A 21,045-nucleotide genomic window follows, 5' to 3' on the forward strand; every position below is an offset into this window, starting at 1 on the left:
ATCAACAGATGGGTAATAGCAAACGTTTAGCCAACCTATAAACACGGCTCAGAATGTCAGTAAAATGTAATGGTGTTCTACCGACCATAATAATTACAGTGGATAAAATAAATGAATCATTTAGCAGAGTTAAACACCCAGGCAAAGGCGCTGACATAAACCAAATTGTGCTAATTACTTTTTTGCAAAAAAAATTAATTTTATATACAATTTTCTAATTAACGCTACAAAGTACCACGTACTTACCACGTAGTTACTTTGAAGAAAGGGATTTAGCATAGAACACATGGAAAATATATGAAAATTATGTACTTTCAAATCTGAAGCCTGTCAACTTCAAGGACATAATTCAATTCGATTTTTTTTTTATACATAATTTTATTTGTCTCGAACATAGACATAAAACAAGTTTAAAAGGGGAGAGGGGACAGGGGGAAGTATAAAAAAAAATATCCTCAATACCAGTTATCCCAAACACCAGTTATCCTCAATATATATATACAATTTGTGAGGGCTGGCCCAGTTCTGCGCGCTTCTCAGTGCCAATTACCATCACGCAAAGTTTTATTAACAATTGCAGAATGGGTACAATACAGTACGGCTCAATACACACAATTGTTAAACACTTTGAATGCCCATAACGAGAATATTTGTTTTATTTTTTTATTAGCGATCTGAATTCATATTTCATCAACCGAGTCTACCGTTGGTAAATCAGCCACCCCAGGCACTCAGATGTGAAAAAAGTCTCCCAGATGGTAATTCACCCTTTTCGATTGGACTCAATGAAAATGCATGAGAAAAAGAAAACCCGGACTCCACATTTTACTTCTCACGCCTGTAACCGGAGCCGATCAGCTTCATACTGGACCCTCAGCACAGCGTGGTTACTGTGTTTTACAGTATACGCGTGGGATCAATAAAAGGATAGATTTTTGGAATGGCTATCAGGAATTGGAATAAGCCATTTGGATACCATCTGATATCAGGTCAGGAATGGATTTTACCAGTCTTAGGATAATCAGACCCGTTTTCACGGAGATATAAGCTTTTCCCCTATAATGTGATATGGCTGTTTGACTGTAAGAGCGATCAGGAACTGAGACAATCGATTTTCAGCGCGCGGCACCAGCGTGCACATGTACACATATACTATCGATAATCTAGTGTTTATTTGAAAACTATTCATAAATAGGCAGAGAAATTACAACGTTCTAGAATATTACAGTACAGGGCGATTATCATGGAATCTCTTTTTTTTCGTGAAAACGAGGGCTTTTCAAAATGCTATAAAACGGAAATGAACCGATAAAAAAAAAATCCGCTTCGACAATGTTGACTGGAAATGGGTCATTGATAATGCGACGGGCAGATTAGACACATAGCCATAATTTAAAACATAGATTAGGCGATATTAATGCTAACATTGCAGTGGATGGTGGGCATTCAAGCACTAAATGTGCGCCCCCTGCTGGGCACTGAAACTGTTAAGGGGATGCAGACTAGAGAAACACTTTCGTCTTGTTTACATCAGGGTCCCCCTTTTCAATTCATAATGAATTGTAAGTAAGGGTGCAACTTGCTCCGTGCAATCCATTCTTTGTGGATTTAGCCCTTAGTCTAAATAAGGGCTCATAATAATAGAAAGCTGTGTGTATTTCTATAGCTTCTATAGTGCCTCCAGCTCTCAAGCACAGACAGGTGTGCTTCAACGTACTTGGTAAACAGTACTCTTAACAGATAAAACGTTTAAATGTCCAACAGTACCCTAAAAAAAACAGCTAGATAAATGCTGCGTTTCACAAAACACTTTTATGTTGTCAGCTGTTGTTTAAAATATTTAAACTTCCTATTTTCAGGAGTGCATTAATCTCCCCAAAGTTAGCCCTCTGCCTTTGTTATCAATATTCATTATTGAAATTATTTAGTTCCTTCCATCAATCCTTTTCATTGTATGGCTTGGTACACAGTAAATATTGCAGTGTCAAATTAACACTATTCCAAGTGTATTTGGTCCCACTCAGAATTTGTGTTAAATTGACTATTGTTCTTGCGTTAAAACAATTGACAATAATTGTCTTTGGTGAAATTGGTACAGAAATACAACTTGCACAGATCCACACACCCTACCCTATCTATAAGATGAAAATAGAACTTGAATCTCTAACCTACATTATAAACATGCAATACATTAAGCAGCATGATGTAGTGTAGTGTCTTTGTGGAAAACAGATCAGAATATCAGACCCTCTAGTCTACTGCATCAAGGACATTCTCGGAGACATACACCGGTCTAGATTAGAAGGTCTCCCATGTATGGTTATCACTTTGAATTAGTCAATTAATCCTTGATAGTGCATCCGCACTACATCATGCTGCTTAACACATTAACTGCCACGGAGTTTGATCATCTTATATACCATTCTCTGCCAGCACTGTAAGTCTATGGAGATGTTCACCTTCTTTGCAGGGCTATAAACTTTTATAACTAGGAACATTTTACTTTTTCATTCACACATTCATACAAAAATACAGTCTAGAATATAAATATGTTTTTATCGTTTTCTGCAGTAATTCCTAGAACGTGAGATATAGGCATAAATGCATATATAGATTATCAAATGCCGTTTGATACCGATCCACGCTATATTAAAAATTTCAACTGTACATGGTCCTAAACGTTATGACTGATCATGCGCGGGTGAACGGGGGGGGGGGGGGGGGTAGTTTATAATTCCGTGATCGTCGTTAAATGCTTCATGTAGTATGGGTGATATATAGATCAGAGCAGTTTGTATGGATAATAATAAACACTCACGCTGAAAATGACGTCAGCCTCCTCTTACCGTTGGGCGATGACAAAAAGATCCCAGTTATTTGATGGGGATCGAGGCGATTTAACACAACATTATGCATACTTTTGACAATAAATAAAATCAGAATTTGTTCTTACTTGCTTGCCTGGGTAAATAAAGGTTATAGAAATGTAAAAAAAAAAAAAATATATATATATATATATATATATATATATATATATATATATATATATATATATATTAATAGGCTAGGGTGTGGAGCTGCGCAAGTTGTATTTCTGTACCAATTTCACCAAAGACAATTATTGTCAATTATTTTAACGCAAGAGTCAATTTAAAACCAATTCTGAGTGGGACCAAATATACTCGGGAATAGTGTTAATTTGACACTGCAAGATTTACTGTGTACCCGGAAAGATGAACTTATCACTGACCTAAGCTATGGTGAAGTTGTAGGAGCTATCAGCGACCAGTATACTGTCCATTTCAGTGCGTAGTTCTGGGTAGGAGGTGTATGTCCATGGCAGTTCCAGAACTGGCCCACAGGTATGTGCTACTGGTCGTCGTGCCAGTCCGTCTAATGGTGTGAACAGGATCTCAATGTTCTTAACACAGATAACATCTGATCCGGTGACAAACCTTAACATCCTTCTGAGTCCTGTTTCATCCAGTCCTCTGATGTACTGTTGCAGAAAACGAAAGCTCTGGTTCTCTGCTTGAGTCGTAGGAGATGCATCCAGCAACTTCAAAAGCTTTCTTGTTGTTGGCTTTTTGTCCTCGTACATTTGTAGGACAGCTTGTGGGCTCACAAATTCTGCTTTTAGGAAGTGGCTAGCAATTAATGAAATTTTTTCTGCTGCATATCTTGGTTTTTGAATCAACTGCTTGTGTGCCACTTTTAGAAGGATGTCTTTCAAATTATCTCGTGTTGGAAGCGTTGTTACACCCAAGCGGTCCAAAAAATCAAGTAGATCATCCCTGTCCTCATCTGAAAGATCTTCTTTTAAGGCAGTGGTTATCAGATCCCTATCTGACTGACTTATGTACAAGAGAAGACTTTCAAACAGCATATCATCTGAGATCTCATTCTCACCAAAAATAAGTGCCACTGTGAAAACAGGGGCAAGGCGACAGGGAAAGTATCCATGGTCTTCAAATCCCTTCAGTAGAATTCGGCCAATGGATTTCCACTCTTCTTCCTGCCATTTGGGAGACAGTAATGGAACCCTCAGGTCCTCCCCTTCAGCTGTGTGGTCCATAAACTCTGTCCAAAATGCAGCATATACATCTCTTGAGACACCAGCTGCGTCCATTCCTTTTTCATCGATGAATGTGTATTTCAGCTGGTAGATGAGGAGTGCTGGATCCTTGAACTGGCTAATCATTTCTTCCAGAATATTGACCCTATGAAGTTTTATATTGACAAATACAACTTCATATGCAGCTGTAGAACTGCTTGCTTCATCGCCTATGTCTGGAGTAATGCGTGTTGTGCTTGTTTGGGGAAGCCATGTGATGACCGGCAGCTCATCTTCCTCTAACTGATGGATCAATGTGTCATCCAGTTGACTAGCCATTGGTTCTCCTAGGAAGGGGCCAACCATCACCTCAGATGTGTCTGACAATGCATCTGATTATGTGGGACTGTGGGCAGGTGACGGAGTAGGAGACGTGGTGGGAGCTGTGGCAGGTGGTGCAGTCATATCCTGAAAATGTATTGAATGAAAAGTTAATTTTTTTTGAATGAATGAATGAAAAGTTTATTTTTGGACATGTTATTCTCCATATTTCTCCAAACAACTCACGGTATCTTGTTCCGTCAGACCAAACAATCATAACAACAAATTAAAAAAAACATTAAAAGAAAAACATTTAAAAAAAGAAAGAAAAAAAGGAATTATAAACAAAAGGTCAAGAGCAATGTGTTTGGTTAGCAGACATGTCCAAAAAAGGAGTAGAGGGAAGCTAAGCTTATTGATCCCTACCCCCTTACATTTATATTTGTTCTTCCATTAATATTACTAGATATTACATAATTTAGTATATTACAATATAGAATATTCTTTTTACTTATATTAAAAGATTACAAGAAAAAACTTGATTCACTTGACAGCAGTGAATATAGTACAGCACTACATACACAATATAACATAACTTTGTTTATCCTCAATACTCATTTCTGTATTTTTCTAATGTATATTTTTTTAGCTGCTTTTTAAATTGTGCCACATGTTTACTCAGTTTGATGTATTCGGGTAAATTATTCCACAACTTCACTCCACACACCGATATGCACTGTATGCTTTTCAGCGTGGTGTGTACCATTGGTTGTTTGAGATACCCTCTCCCTCTTAAATTATATTCTCCTTCCCTGTCTCTGAACCATTTTTTAATGTTGCCTGGGATTAGTTTGTATCTGGCTTTGTATACAATGAGGGCAGTTTTGTAATCCACTAGGTCCATACATTTCAATGCTTGTAGCTTTATAAATAAGTTATTGGTGTGTTCATAATATCCTACATTGTTGATTATTCTTATTGCTTTTTTTTGCATGGTGCATATTGGCTGTAGAGTGCTTTTGTAAGTATTACCCCACACCTCCGCACAGTAGCTAATATATGGTAGGAAGAGTGTACAGTACTTCCGGGCATGACGAGTAACTAGGAGGTCGCACATTTTAGGCTCAGCTGCTAGCATGTAATTTAATCCTACAAAACTAATCAAAATATCACTCAAAGTCGCGCAGTATAAGTATAAGAATATCCGGAATCAAAATGTCAGGAAAAAACGCTAAAGAAAAAGCAAAGAAGGATAGAAAGAAAGCTGAACAGTCTGAGGTGGAGGAGGAGGCCACCAAGTCGGATGAAAATAAGATGGCTAACGCACACGAGGACGTCGACGAATCTGATGATGAAAAGTTGAGTCCAGACAACCAAGATATCATGAAAGCCATACTGACTATGAAAACTGGACTGTATAAGAAATTCGACAAAATGCAAATAACAATTACGGAAATAAAGAAACAGATACAAGATTGCATAAGCCGCATAGAGCAGACTGAACAACGGATTTCTGACGTGGAGGACAACGTTAATAAGCTGATACCGAAGGTTGGCACTCTGGAGAACACCGTTAAAAACCTTCTCGACAAAGTGGAGGACTTGGAATGCAGGAGTCGAAGAAATAACGTCAGGTTGGTGGGGCTACCGGAAAAGGCAGAGGGCCAGGATGCAACTGCATTTTTGGAGAAATGGTTACCGGAGGCTCTGAATATTGAACCAGGGGGCTTAGTATTGGAGCGTGCTCGGTCCGTGTACGTTTTGATAGTTCGTTTTTCGTTTCAAAAGGAAAAACGAAAAAACGAAAAAAAACGGAAATACGAGGTGTTTCCTATTTCCGTTTGAAACCAAACTCGAAAAAACGGGGAAAAACTGAAATACGGACCTGTTTTTCGTATTTTGGTATCAGAATCAAATGAAAAAAACGAGTCAATAATGGGCCGTGTAGGGCCGTGTACGTTTTGATAGTTCGTTTTTCGTTTTTGATGTGAAGAATGGAGAACGGAACCACGTGACAAGTACATTTTTCAATGTAAAAGCCATGCACAATCTAACGTGAACGAATATGTATAATAACGTTATGAATAAATACATGCATACAGATCTATACCAGGGTAACGTTATGATACATACATTTTTTGTTTTGTGCATTTCATTTAGACATTATATTTATTGTACGTGTGATTGAAAACTTTATTAACAGATTGCAGAATGGGTACAACAGTACAGCTCAATACACACAATTGTTAAGGGGATGCAGACCACAATAAGCCGTGACATGGTCGACAAATCATATTGATTTGCAGTAGGCAGGCTTTTTATTTGATCAACAGAAAAATAATCGTAACTATACATTATAATCTAGGTATTTTGGCGCATTAGTATAGCCTCCGGTATTTCATCAGTGCAATACATATGCCTAATTTCTATGCGCAATTTGTACACATCCATCGTTACTTCTGTGTATTCTAACGTGCAGTAAAATATTACATGGACTTTGTTAAGTGTGTAAATACACGTACACTACAGTAAAGTGTGGAAAAACATACAATCTAAAACTACTTACAGAAACTGACCAGCAGGTGTCGCACTGTCAATTATTATTATTATTATGCCACATAATTATGGCATCACTCACCCAAATGTGCTTTCTTTTTCCTCAGAAATTTCATAATGTAGGCTATTTGGTCTAAAGACTGAGTTTCATACAGATCTATACCAGGGTAACGTTATGATACATACATTTTTTGTGCATTTCATTTAGACATTATATTTATTGTCCGTGTGATTGAAAACTTTATTAACAGATTGCAGAATGGGTACAAACAATACAGTACAGCTCAATACACACAATTGTTAAGGGGATGCAGACCACAATAAGCTGTGACATGGTCGACAAATCATATTGATTTGCAGTAGGCAGGCTTTTTATTTGATCAACAGAAAAATAATCGTAACTATACATTATAATCTAGGTATTTTGGCGCATTATTTAGTAGCCTCCGGTATTTCATCAGTGCAATACATATGCCTAATTTCTATGCACAATTTGTACACGTCCATCGTTACTTCTGTGTATTCTAACATGCAGTAAAATATTACATGGACTTTGTTAAGTGTGTAAATACACGTACACTACAGTAAAGTGTGGAAAAACATACAATCTAAAACTATACTTACAGAAACTGACCAGCAGGTGTTGCACTGTCAATTATTATTATATGCCACATAATTATGGCATCACTCACCCAAATGTGCTTTCTTTTTCCTCAGAAATTTCATAATGTAGGCTATTTGGTCTAAATACTGAGTTTCCACTGTGCTGTATGCCTTTGGAAGATACTCTCCCAATTCTAGGGAGATCTCATGTATTTATTCTCCCTAGTAATGAACAATTTATTCAACATTGCACATACTTTCAATAGCAAAAACACCATAACAATAACATGAATTTACATAAATTAACCAGATATGGCTGCAGAACATAATTGACTTTGAACTTTACGAGGTCCTCAATAGAAAGTAAAAAAATGCAAATATTACTATTGCACTTTACTGTCACATTTGCACTCTGGTTGGATGCCAAATGTCTTCGTTGTACTGTATAATGACAATACATTTTAATCTAATCTAATTAGACTGATACTTCATGCGCGGGGGCTCTTGCATCAGCCAGGGACCTGTTGTAGATATACATTGCAGACTTCGCATTTTTCAACACCTTCTGAGAAGGAGTGTATTTGTCAGCTGAACCAGTGTGATTGATCTTGCATGACAGTAAAGCACAAACAGTACTGTTGTCCAATGCCAGTCTGTTTTCTGTGACAATCTTCTTCACCATACTGAATACCCTTTCAGAGCTGGCATTGCTGTGTGGAATGCATAACAGAGCCTTCATAAGTCTCGCCAGCTCACTGAACTTCAAGTCCTTGCCTAGAAGGCCCCAAAATCTGTCGATTCTGTCTTCTTGGGGGAGCTGCTCGGTCTGGTATACGGCGAGTTCCTGTGACAGCAGATTCTGATCGAAACTCAACTGAGGGAACAGGGCTCCTAGCCTTCTCACTGTAAAACAAAACCATACAATACATTATACAATACAGTCAAAGTATCTTGCTGTCTTCAACTGGAAATTATAATTCTATTCTAACTGGAAACTGTTGCTAATATCTACCCGTCTTTAAAAAAGGGTTATTACATGGCGTTTTCACATTCGCCAAAATGCTTGATTGTGATCAGTGGTGCAGTCGTAATATGGGAACTGGTAACACGCCACGCCACGTGCACGCGGGTACGTGCATGCGCACGCGCGCGGGGGTACGTGCATGCGCACAGAACAGATTTTTATTTTTTTTTTAAATAGAGAAGCTGAAAAAGGTAGCAGGATGTAGCCTTCAATATATAAAGAAATTATATTGTCAACAGAAGTTGAAAAACAAACAATGTTTTAAATGCAATACCGGTAGTTACAATTTCTTTAATTGAATCAACTTAAACTAGAAAAGTAAATACAAACTAAATTAACAATGTAAGTTACATTGTTAATTTAGTTTAAACTAGAAGTAAATACAAACTAAATTAACAATGTAACTTACATTGTTAATTTAGTTTGTATTTACTTTTAGTTTAAGTTAATTCAATTAAAGAAATTGTTTTACACACAAACACAAAAGCAAACTTAAAATAATCAGACAACTTGTGTTTACTTGAAGTTTGTGTGTGCAATGTGCATGACTCCTAGTGCACAGCCAGGGAGGTTTGGTGATGAACCTTGTGGTGCGCTCACACCCACTCGCGCGCGCAGTTATACAGTCACACACACACGCACACACAAGCGCATATACGCAAGTGCAATCTTTCTATCATACACGCTCTTCTTGCTCTCTATTTGTGTGAATGTGCGCGCGCGAGAGCAATTGGAAAGCTGGCGCGCAGCACGGCAGACGCTTGATTCAATCATAAGCAGGTAGACCCCCATCACGAATTCCGAGCCACATTAGTATTCACCTCCACTGCCATCACACAGAATGAAGGGGGAGATGCATTCAGATAGCCAACACCCAGACACCTAGTCTACCTGCGCTTTTTGTTATGTAAAACGGTGGCCGCCGGCCGGGTACTAGTCACAACGAATGGATACAGCGCATTTTTGTGTGCGCGTACACGCGAGTACACATCCGTGCGCGATCGCGCATACTTAGTTCTGCCTCAGTGATCTAATAACACGGCGTGTAACCGCGCGTGTGCACGACTGCACCCCTGATTGTGATTGGTCAATAGCGCTCGGTTGCCCATAGCAGCGGTCAATTATTTCTCGATAATTGACCGCTGGCATGGGCAACGCGCAATAATGACCGCTGATACGGGTAACAGAGCGCTATTGACCAATCACAATCAAGCATTTTGATCGCCACTAGATGGCACCATCTACCAGGCTATGCACAGCTCAGTGCATGTTGTGCCGTTGTGAGGAGCCACAGAAGTTATCTTAAACTGTTTCTATACCTGTCATTGGAGTTATGTCAAGCCGCGATGCAGGGTCTAGCACTGTCAGGTCCTTCAGGAGTTGGGAGTCAATTGGAAAGCAGGCGATCATCTTTCGTATAAGTGCTTCATAGAAGGCTCTTCTTACAGTTCTAAAACAGTAAAACAAATCATATTCATTAGTGTCATTTCAGGGCACACAACAGACTTCTCAAGTTGAGATCATAACTACAATAATAATAATATACTCACTGAAAGATTTTCTTCCTGGCTGAGACAGGGATGTCTGCCTGTTCGATGAATGCACGTGTCTGTTCTCCAATGAAGAGCGCTTCATCTGCCAGCTGATGTCCCTCTCCATATTGCACCTCCTTGAGAGGCACACCCATGATGGACCTGGGTGGTATGAGGAAGGCCAAAAACTGCCTGATCAGCCGACACATACCACGTCCTCATTGCTGTTGAAGTATGCCTATATGGAGAAAATAATCAATGGAAACATACCATAATACATGGAGATATCGGCGGAGTCGAGTTTAGTATTACAATCTTACCTTCAAAGCCTCCCACTGGTTGAGTACTCTCAGTATGCATGTGTGCAGACTGAGCCATCTGATAGTGCAGTAGTTATCTGACTCTGTAAACTCCTGAAACTCCTTGAAGAGCTCACCCCTCTTTGCACTGAAAACAAGAACATATTTTGTAGGTAAAAAACAAAGAAGTTCCAGGCACTCTTCATATACACTCTTCATCTAAACACTGGATTCACACTACAAGAACGCTGCAGCCCTCCTTGTTCTAGTTTATATCTTGTAGGTCTGCTCATGGTGTAGGCTACTAATAATAATATATGGGATTAGTTATGAGTGTGTGTGTGTGTGGGGGGGGGGGGGCATAAGGGAGAGATGGGGGTACAGGCAAGAGGAGAGAAATTGTAGTTTTTACCTTTGGTCAAAGTGGTTGTGTATCCCGGCCAAAATGCTCACCACTTGGCTGCTTTGATTCCACAACCAGTGGCAAGCTGGGCAAGGTGGCAAATGCAGCCCAGGTCCTGGACATTAGGCTGGCTTCCCCTTACTCTGCTAATAACAGAATTGTACCGGCCTTTCATGACACTGGCGTTGTCGGAGTTGAAGGCAACAAGGTTCTCCCATGGAATTCCTCTTTTGCTATTGGAAAAAAATAAAGATATGCCCATAAAACAACCTGACAAAAGCTGCTATGATCTAATATTAGCTGTTACAATTAAATGCAAACTAGGTAGACAGTGAAATTATCTTACCTCAATACTTGGGATATCTTCGCATATAAGTTCTCAGCATTACCCACATTGCATATGGGCATGTCTAGGAACTTCGTCATCACCTCCAGATTGGACTCATCGTAGATTCTTGCAAGAATGACAAATTATTTGTCGTTGTTTCTGTTGTTCGATTCGTCGCACAACAATGAAAAAGGCTGAGCTATGCTTGTAACGTCGTCATCACACTCCACAGCTATGGCACCTGTTGAGCAAAAGAGTCCATTGATTAGATTTGATTGTCCTTTATATTAGCAAACAGTATTATTTATAGATCCTTTTCACAGCAGCCATTTAACAGAACGCAGGGTAAACCTAGGCTAGTATATTGTCTATTCATTAGTAACGTTAGCTGCTAGCTAGTCTGTGGCTAGCAATGAAAGCCACAAAATGGGGGAGGGGAGCCTGATGTAAACAAGACGAAAGTCTTTCTCAGGTCTGCATCCTCTTAACAATTGTATGTATTGAGCTGTACTGTACTGTACCCATTCTGCAATCTGTTAATAAACATATCAATCAATCAATCAAACAGCAAACACGTTGGCAGCTAACGTTAGCTAGATGCTAACGTTGACTAACTGGGCTGGATATACGATAGCTAACGTTAGTTCGCAGTCAAAGTCAAACGTTAGCAAACTAATAGTTTGGTCTATGTTTCTAATACATGCCGTCAAATATTATGTCTTTATGAATTTACCTTACCTTTGAGCAAACATAAGTGTCCTTGGTAATGGTCTTCACATTCAGTTGTTTATGTGGGCGACGACACAACACAATCCACCGCTTGCACTTCTCTAGTTTTCGTATGGGCTTCGGGAAAGGAATGAAATATACTCCGAATTACAGGTACCCCACGCACAGCGTTTCACCATCAGATATTATTTAAATAATAACATAAAACTGAACTCTTGACAGTGGTTTCGATCACAGCCGTCTGGTTTGATACAACCTTCTTCTCTTCTTCTTCAATAAATTAATGGCAGATTGCGACCACAAAAGGCGCATACCGCCACCTACTGTACAATCCATTAAACCCCATAACACACAAAACAGATTCCCTATATGGGAAGAGCAAGGCATACACTCATTAGGGGATATTTTTAACAAACAGGGTTTGTGTAGTTATGGAGAAATATGCAAAAAATGTAATCTCACCAAGTCCACATGGCTTTTTTACATACAGTTACGGCTATGTGTGTGTGTGTGTGTGTGCGCGTGTCTGTGTGCGTGACTGTGTGTGTGTGTCAGGGTGTGCGCTTGCTTACGTGTGTGGATACATGCGTGTGGTTTTATGAAGGTGAACATCGTTACACCTATGCTCATAGTACATTAGGGCTGGCCAATATATATGTTGTGGTTGGTTTCCTCTGATATTGTGAATCGTGATTCACAGTTTTGCTGTAAAAAATTTTTTTTTAACATTTCTCACAAAATATTTTCCGAAATGTTTGAGAATGTTGACTGAAAAGCAAAGTTTAATTTGATAACTGGCCCAATTACCATGTGGTCCGATATGATGACCATCACCTGGACTGTCCTCGGAGGCAGGATGGCCAGAGGTGTTGAAGATGGAGGTGACCGAAAGGTTGCTGACTCGATCCCTGGCACAGACAGGTGGATGTGACCTGGAACATAACAGTGTTCTCTGGTGATTCACCCAAGATACCCATGTACTGTACATGTCGAAATACTTCCCAAAGGTCAGTGAATACCACGACCACAACACCAGAGGGAGTTCCACAAATCATGTTCAACCCAGATTCGTCTCAAACAAGGGACTAAACACGTTTAGCAATTATGCCACAACAATGGGACGCCCTACCCACAGCCGTAAAATAATGTGAATCCCTACCCTCCTTCAAAACCGCTCTCAAAGAGCACCTACGGGTGGCTGCAATTCGAAACTGGCCCCGGTAAATGTCCAACCGCCCCCCCCACCCACTCACCCACCCAACCCCCTCCAATGTACAGTTTCTTTCCCATAATATATCTATATATATATATATCTTTCTCTGAAACAGTACTGTATATTTGTATATCTTGTATGTCATAAATGTCTGGATGTAACAGTATTGTATCTGCATGTCGTGTATGTCATAAATGGCATGATGAATTGAAAATGGGGGACCCTGATGTAAACAAGACGAAAGTCTTTCTCTGGTCTGCATCCCCTTAACAATTGTTTGTATTGAGCCGTACTGTATTGTACCCATTCTGCAATCTGTTAATAAAGTTTTCAATCAATCAATCAATCAATCAATCAATGAAGTCTCACGGTGTTCCATTAGACATACCAATTGAACACCACAGATACCACAAATTCTTCTATGAAAGAGAGACATCGAGTGGTTTTGTTTCAGATTTTTATCATCAATTACTAACGTCCTCGTATGAAACCCTCCAACTAGACTCTGTCTGGAGGAGGGATATACCAGACCTGGAAAGTGACTTTGATTGGCAAGCAGCCTGGGCAAATATTCGATTCACATCAAGGAACCCGGACCATCAACAAATCAATCTTAACTATATTCACAGGACATACTTGACTCCTATAAGACTGAAAAAAATGGGTCTTATACAAGACTCTAAATGTTCCTTATGTACAAATGGGGACGAGGGGACATTTATGCACATGTACTGGGAGGGACTGCCCACCAGTTAAGATATTCTGGAAAGAGGTGACCCAGCAACTATCAAACCTCTTAACTTGGAATATACCTGTACACCCCTCTGTACTACTGCTGAATGATGTTTTTGAGTGGGCAGTACATCCACAGCTAAAGAGATTGGTTTTATCGGGTATCACAGTGGCTAAAAAGCTGATAGCATCACGATGGTTCCAACCGGAAAAAAATTGCCGAAAGGTCTGGATTATTACATATCTCGATGTGATCTATCAAGAAATATCTACAGCAAGAATTTTGGGTCTCAATTAATCCAAAATGACATTGTGGTTAGAAGTGGTGGAGAAAATAAAAGCTAGCATATAATGGTAATGTCTGGTTAGGAGCGATGGAAAATGGATGGATTATCCAATGGGGGGTCCGGAAGGGGGGGGGGGGTACGAGCTGGAGCATATGTGTGTTCTCTTTTTAGATAACAGGTATTAAGGGTATATCCTATATAAGACAATTAACTAAAATGTGATTTCATTGGATGTGCACTGACAAATAATGCTTGTATATCTTATCGTGTGTTGTCATGTTTTGTTTATGTTTGTTTAAAAAATTATAAAAAAATAAAATACAAAAAAAACAAGGAGGGAATATTACAATGTGTACAGTAATGTGTAACTAGATTTCAAATGGCTGTGCAAATAGTGTATAATGCTGTCTTGAGAATTTTCAGGTAGTGTCACCAAGATCTGACTTTTTTGCATTGGAAAACACTTACAGAGTGATCTGTCATAATGAAAACATTTGAAGAGAATGAAGAGAATACATGTAAATTTGAACAATTTATTGAATATTGGCAAATGGCAAAAACGCTCAATGGCAAAAACACTATAAAGAGGGTGAATATCCTCCACATACAAATTTATTTGGAATAACAAACCACCACGTATAAAAAGATCCACCGCACAGAGAAACAAAGCAGACGGAGGTATGGCATTTCCAGATTTCTACCACTACTTTAAGGCGTACACTTTAAGACCACTAACAACATGGTTTGATCCCCAAGCATTAGTATCATGGAGAAATTTAGAAGAAAATATAGTAGCTCCACATAAGCTGAAGGGCATAGTATACACCAAATTACCAATTAAGCAATGCGAACGGAAATTTGGCCCCATAATCACTCATGCGATCCGGACATGGCGCGAAACACACAAAAAATATCCTAACCCACATAAATGGCACAATCATACTCCCTTATTCAATAACAATGCACTCTTGATTGAAAAACGACCCATAAGATTCCCTATATGGGAAGAGCAAGGCATACACTCATTAGGGGATATTTTTAACAAACAGGGTTTGTGTAGTTATGGAGAAATATGCAAAAAATTTAATCTCACCAAGTCCACATGGCTTTTTTACATACAGTTACGGCTATGTTTGAAGTCTCACTGTGTTCCATTAGACATACCAATTGAACACCACAGATACCACAAATTCTTCTATGAAAGAGAGACATTGAGTGGTTTTATTTCAGATTTTCATCATCAATTACTAACGTCCTCGTATGAAACCCTCCAACTAGACTCTGTCTGGAGGAGGGATATACCAGACCTGGAAAGCGACTTTGATTGGCAAGCAGCCTGGGCAAATATTCGATTCACATCAAGGAACCCGGACCATCAACAAATCAATCTTAACTATATTCACAGGACATACTTGACTCCTATAAGACTGAAAAAAATGGGTCTTATACAAGACTCTAAATGCTCCTTATGTACAAATGGGGACGAGGGGACATTTATGCACATGTACTGGGAGGGACTGCCGACCAGTTAAGATATTCTGGAAAGAGGTGACCCAGCAACTATCAAACCTCTTAACTTGGAATATACCTGTACACCCCTCTGTACTAAAAAATAAATAAGAGGGTGAATATAAAAAAATTAGAAAAACCTAAAACAGCGACTCCTACAGTTTGGTCGGGGTGCCTGCTCAGCGAGGATCGGATCTAAGGGGGGTAGTGTGATCCTTCCACACGTTACACCCTCTCAGTGAGAGTCCGCGCTGCCAGGTGAAAAGAAGCGGTTCATTGGCTACACGTTTGTCGGAGGAATCACGTGATAGCCTCCACTCTCCCAGACCCACTGTGGGGGGTAGGTGCGCAGCGACCAGGAAGGGGATTGGGAATTGGCATAACGACTAACATTGGGATGGGAAAAAAACTGAGGAAAAAGGAGGGGGGAAAAATATCAATAAAAAATAAAAACGCAGGGATGGAACCTTCCTGGCTGATTTAATGCCGTATTGTGTCCTTGAACACATTGACGACGTCCTCCATCCCCGTCAGCTCAAACATTCTGTCAGGGAAGGTTCCATCCCTACATTTAGGGCAATACGGCGTGTTCGCCGTCCATTGGGCCATACAGACCCGGCACCCGACGAGGCTTCGGCAGCATGGTGCCACCACGGGGTTCACCATCACATCTGCAAGATAAAAAAAATGTATTAGAACAATTTTAGATCATATAATTATTATATTAGTAGGCTATGTAATGATAATGGTAATAATAACAATTCTATGACTAAAGTCAGTAGGTATTTCCATTTGAATATGAGGATAACCCCTTAAACTCAATTTCCCCATGCATTTCCATTGTATCCCTATGTATCTCCAGTTTTATAAACCACTTGTTCCATATTGTAGGACAATGTCACATGCATATAGTGTTGCATGCATATAGTGCTGGTTGCAGTTTCATTTAAGCCACATCACAGTAAAATATTCAAAGCCAAAATGCCATTGTTTTATGGCTGCAGCTTTACACCAAACATGCATGGCTTTAAACAAAGCTTGTCAGAGCAGTGTGCATTTGTAATGATGAACCCACTAATGGGACTGGCCAGTTTGAAGAGGGTAATGCAATTATTACTTCAATTTAAAACGTCTGAATATGGTTTGTTAGTAGAGAATCAAGGTAAGTTACTAGCCTCTGCAAATAATACATTGGAAGGTGAGCTGCACACTGGACACCTGATCGTCTGTCAGGGCCAGTGTGCTGACCTTGTTGGCCCGGGCGTACTGGCCCAGGTCCCGCAGGGCGTCCCTGATCGCTGGCAGCTCTCCTGCTGCCAGCACCAGCTCCTGGACCTTCTCCAGGGCTCCGTCATCTATGCGACTGGGGGGGGTATACAAAAATACAAAAAGTGAGGCGAGACAATGTAGTCTTGGCTTCACTTGCCAAAATTCAAGCAAGTCTGGGCGGCTGGGTAGCTCAGTGGACTAAGCACTCTCCTACCACCGCAGAGACTCTGGGATCGAATTCAGCTGTCAGTCATCCCTACTAACACAATTGGCAGTGTTAGCGGGGGGGGGGGCTGCTTGCGTCATCGCTTAGTAAGGTGGTGTTCAAAAGGGCTCAGTGACTTGAAATTACACATGAGACTATTTTTGTGTATTTAAATGTCACTCTTCAGAGCCTATTGTGGTGAAAGAACTGAGTCTTGCATTCAAAAACAGGTGGAGGCTTAGATAAACACCATGCTTTACCTTGTGCTCTTCCTCTTCCTGCTCTGTAACAGCTCCTTGTGGGAGCTGTGATGGAGGGCAACTATTTTGCGGGCGTTTTGCCTCCAAAAAGCTACGCCTAAAGAGAAGATAATAGAGTTAAAATAGAAAATTAAAGTGCAGTACTTTTTGTCAATTTTAACAGATTATTTTTTAAGGTTAATGTGGTTCTGATAAAAGGCACAACACAGATCTAACACCCTTTATTCACATAATGAAGAAAACATTTATAAAGGGAAGAAATCTTGGGAAAGACCACAGAGAGAGGGACCCCTTCCTGCCAGCCAGGCTATATTAAATGATCCCTACATAATAACCTTTAAAACAAAAAAAAAGTGTTGCCATACCCTTTAAGTGTTTACCATACCCTATAGTATAGGAATTAAGTTTTTACAACATACCAGTTGTCCCGGGCCCTTCCACCAGGCGGTTGCCCTGTCCATCACAGAGGACCACCTCCTCCTCTGCCCCCAGGTCCTGCTGGACCTTTAGGGCCATAGTGGCCACATTTGCCTCCCTCTCGTCAAATTGAACATAGAGGGTGTCTCCACAAACAAGGAGTCCACCCTCCACCCTCCCTACTGAGATGCTCCTTTTGAGAGAGACAAACAGAGATGGAGAGAAAGATAGAGAGATACGAGATTGTTTATGTCATTCAGCCTTTTACAATGTTTCTATGTTTTCAAGAATAATTCTATAAGGTTGCCCTCAGTGCATGCATTGTAATAATGTATGTTTGGCTCAACCCCCCCCCCCCCCCCCCCCAAACATTTGGTTTAGGTTGGAACAAACCTTGAAAGAACCCTCGCTTGGGGTGCAGGTCTTGGACGGCCAGCGGAAGCCACAGGCCTTGCACTGAATTGAAATGGTTGTGGTGGCGGTGGCACTGCTACACGTGCAGGTGGTGGCAAGGATGGGGTAGGGGCTTCGTCCCCGTGGACCTCATACCTCCTCTCCTCTCCATAGCCCCCCATAATGAAGCCCATTTCGCCGGGCAGCAACACAACGCCATCATCAGAGATGAGGTAGATGCTGGATGGCGTCAGCTGCAAATATAATGATGACAAGACCTTTAAATTATCATGAATGAGTACATACAGGGTTATGGTTATAAGTATACAGGGCAGACAGGTGGAGGACTATGAGGCACCGAATGGGGGTACCATGCACTCAAAGTGACGAAACTTACATATAATTATTTTAAAGATCTATGTCTGTAGATATTTTGATATGATAGCCCTTCCTGCGTGGTAGCTGCATGTGGCAGAGACTATGTGATCAAAGGCCAGACAGGAGAGGAGGGGGGAGGGGATTCACCTGCATCTCTGGGCAGAATAGTTTTTTCACAGGAAATTCACTATTATTTTACAGATTGTTTTTCTACTTTAAGTGTAAATACCAGTACAATACAGACCTTTGATCAAAATATTAACCATTATCATTAAATAAAGGTTGTGATTTGTAAATCTGCACCAATGCAGATATGTACTGTATTGTACCCATTCTGCAATCTGTTAATAAAGTTTTCAATCAATCAATCAATCAATGCAGATCTGGAAGCCCTTGTTCTCAGCTCAGAACACGATAGGACAAAATGTTTCAATGGATTATTAATTATTTTATGAACCAGACGTGTTGTGAAGGGCCAGATTAAACCGAATATATATATTTATTATATATATATATTTAATTGTATTTGTATATTCTCTAATATTCCTTGATATCCCTTGTATATTCCTTGTACAATATGCATTGAATATCCATTCTAGCCTACTGAACATCCCATAATAGTCTCCATTCTACTATTGGTCGAGACCTTGGTGCCAGGCTGCCATACCCCTCAGACCCAGTTCAAACGTACCGCTCGACATGTACGAACAAGTCCTAGTTCCGCGTAGGAATTTGGCTACCGCACCACTCATGGGACTATTTGTTCATAGTGCGTATATATACTGCGCTACTAAAGTAGGACTTTCTTTTCAGTCCAGTTTCTTACCCTCCAATAGAGTCACAGACGTAAAGCCTCCCCGCGACGCCACGTGTGGGAGTAAGGCCAAGTTCGGCTTACCATCGGTATTGAGACATCGTGTATATTAATATTTGAATAGTCATATTTGGCACTATATCGTCGAGTTGGACGTAGTCTATTAAGCTAATAATAGTCTGTTAATATATAGTGCTTCGTGCGGTGAGAATACTACCGTAGTCAGTACCCCATCGTTTCGGGCAGAGAACTGGCTGCTTACCCAGGGTGGTTGACCCTATGTGAAGCTGCACCCGAGGAGCCCCAGAGCCGACGAGCGAGTGGACCTGTATACCGGATTATTCTACCGACGACAGCCCGCCTTCCCAGGCACGGATTATGCTTTGGATACTTTGATTATTCCATGGATAAAGACCCCCGACACTGCCGTGTGTTGGAACCCCCCCCCCTGGAGAGGACGCAAGGTGAGGAGACGCTCTGCAAGACGAGGTCTCTTCACGTCTCTCCCCCGTGGACCGGAGAGAGCCGGCCCACAAAGAGTCCACCTGCTTTCATCTGTGGTCCAAGGATCGCTGGCGCATTGAACGGCACTACAGTGGGTTCACCTGGGATACCCTTGGCCGGACGAGGCAGCTGGATTCTACCCCCCCCCCCCCTCCTACTCCTGTCGGCTTACAAGCGACCGGATTAACCCCCTCTAGTGTATCCAGTCTTATAATCATTAAAGTATCATTGCTGTTATTCCTTAACTATTCCAGGTCGTATATTTACCACCTGCGCCTTCAGAGATTGGACATTCTCTATTGATATACCGACGAATACTCCTTGCCATAAAAGTGCATACTATTTCAATTCATAAATGTAATTAAGTGATTGAGTGCTTATTCTACACACCATCGCTGTGTAGGAAATAAAGACCTGTTTCTAATTCGTACATTTGTGTTGGATCCGTTTCATCTACGTGAGAGTGTTCATGATAATATATTTATGCCGTGTACTGGGTGGCCGAATATTAAGTACAAAGGTAGTGGTAGTAAGTATCATATCTAGTAATACAGTCAGGGAATTGTACCCCTCAGTTACAAGACGAATGTATGAGAAGATAATTAAATTATCAATGCTTAGTAATTTGTATTTGTGGAGAATATTACAGTGGTGATGCCGACTATATTTTCTGTCCAAAATCTTCAGAGCTTTCGTCGCGTACAGGTCAGGGTCAAAGCGAGGGCATTGCTCAGTCAGCCAGACTTTCCGTCTCTAGGGTGAACATCAAAGGCCAGAGGAGAGGAGGGGGGAGGGGAGAGGATATTTCACCTGCATCTCACTTTTTCAGTGTGCAGTTTCTTACACTGTCTGGTTTATAAAAATAAAAATAAAAAGAGAAATTGAGAGTGATTTCCCCCCATTGGTCAACTGTTCTGGAATGTACTTGAAAGTACTGCGTTTGACTTTTACCTCGAAAGTGCTTGAGTTTACAAAAGGTCCTTTGCGCTATATTATAATTGCTGCACTTTGTTAAAAATTGCATTGATCTGTTGGTCTGTGTAGCTAATAAGAGGATTTTGCTGCATAAATAGTCAAGTCAATTTTATTTATATAGCACATTTCCAGGCAGCGTGCTTCAAAGGCATACATGTCGATAAAAAACAAAATAATACAACAATAATACAACAGTAAAACAATTAATGTAATAAAAACAGGTAGAACACGGTAAGGCCA

At 40.4% G+C, this 21,045-nt stretch overlaps 1 protein-coding gene and 1 long non-coding RNA gene across 2 annotated transcripts in view; one reads left to right on the plus strand and one right to left on the minus strand.

Moving 5' to 3' along the window:
• LOC311225967 (ephrin type-A receptor 6-like) overlaps positions 1-21,045 on the plus strand; it is a gene marked incomplete at its 5' end in the record, with an annotated part of 450,657 nt that overhangs the window by 216,214 nt on the left and 213,398 nt on the right. The gene's annotated exons all lie outside the window — the stretch shown is intronic.
• On the minus strand, positions 8,117-12,019 carry LOC311224826. Its single transcript, XR_014619472.1, has 7 exons — positions 11,859-12,019; positions 11,139-11,361; positions 10,802-11,025; positions 10,411-10,537; positions 10,109-10,328; positions 9,878-10,008; positions 8,117-8,437 (listed from the first exon to the last, which is right to left on the minus strand). It is a non-coding gene; the product is annotated as an uncharacterized lncRNA (long non-coding RNA).

Source organism: Notolepis coatsorum (genome assembly GCF_963971535.1).
Source record: "Notolepis coatsorum genome assembly, chromosome: 3".
In the NCBI taxonomy this organism is placed as follows: domain Eukaryota; kingdom Metazoa; phylum Chordata; class Actinopteri; order Aulopiformes; family Paralepididae; genus Notolepis; species Notolepis coatsorum.